This window comes from Bison bison, unplaced genomic scaffold (assembly GCF_000754665.1).
Source record: "Bison bison bison isolate TAMUID 2011002044 unplaced genomic scaffold, Bison_UMD1.0 scf7180017864512, whole genome shotgun sequence".
NCBI lineage: Eukaryota > Metazoa > Chordata > Mammalia > Artiodactyla > Bovidae > Bison > Bison bison.
Window position 1 is genome coordinate 256,892 of NW_011495066.1, and position 358 is coordinate 257,249.

Genomic DNA, 358 nt, shown 5'->3' on the forward strand with positions numbered 1-358 from the left:
ACATCCGCCCTATAGGAATGCAATTTTATCTTCGGAAGATGGCGCCAAACCTTAAAATAATTACTCTTAGAGAAAATAAGTCTGAACTGTTGATAAGTCTTTGTCAGGAGCCATAAAATGTTAATAGGCCTGGCCAGAAGACGATGTAAATCACCTAAACCATTTGTATACGATAAATTTGCAGGAAAGAGACCCTGGTTTTTGATAAGGATCAAAAAACTGCTGACTTTGCATCCCCTATTATCCTGTATGTGTAACTTAGGGTATAAAAGCCCGTTAAAAATAAAGCTACTGGCCTTGCTCACCAAAGCTTGGTCTCCCCATGTCATTCTTCCTTTTAACTTCAGCTGAATCTCCA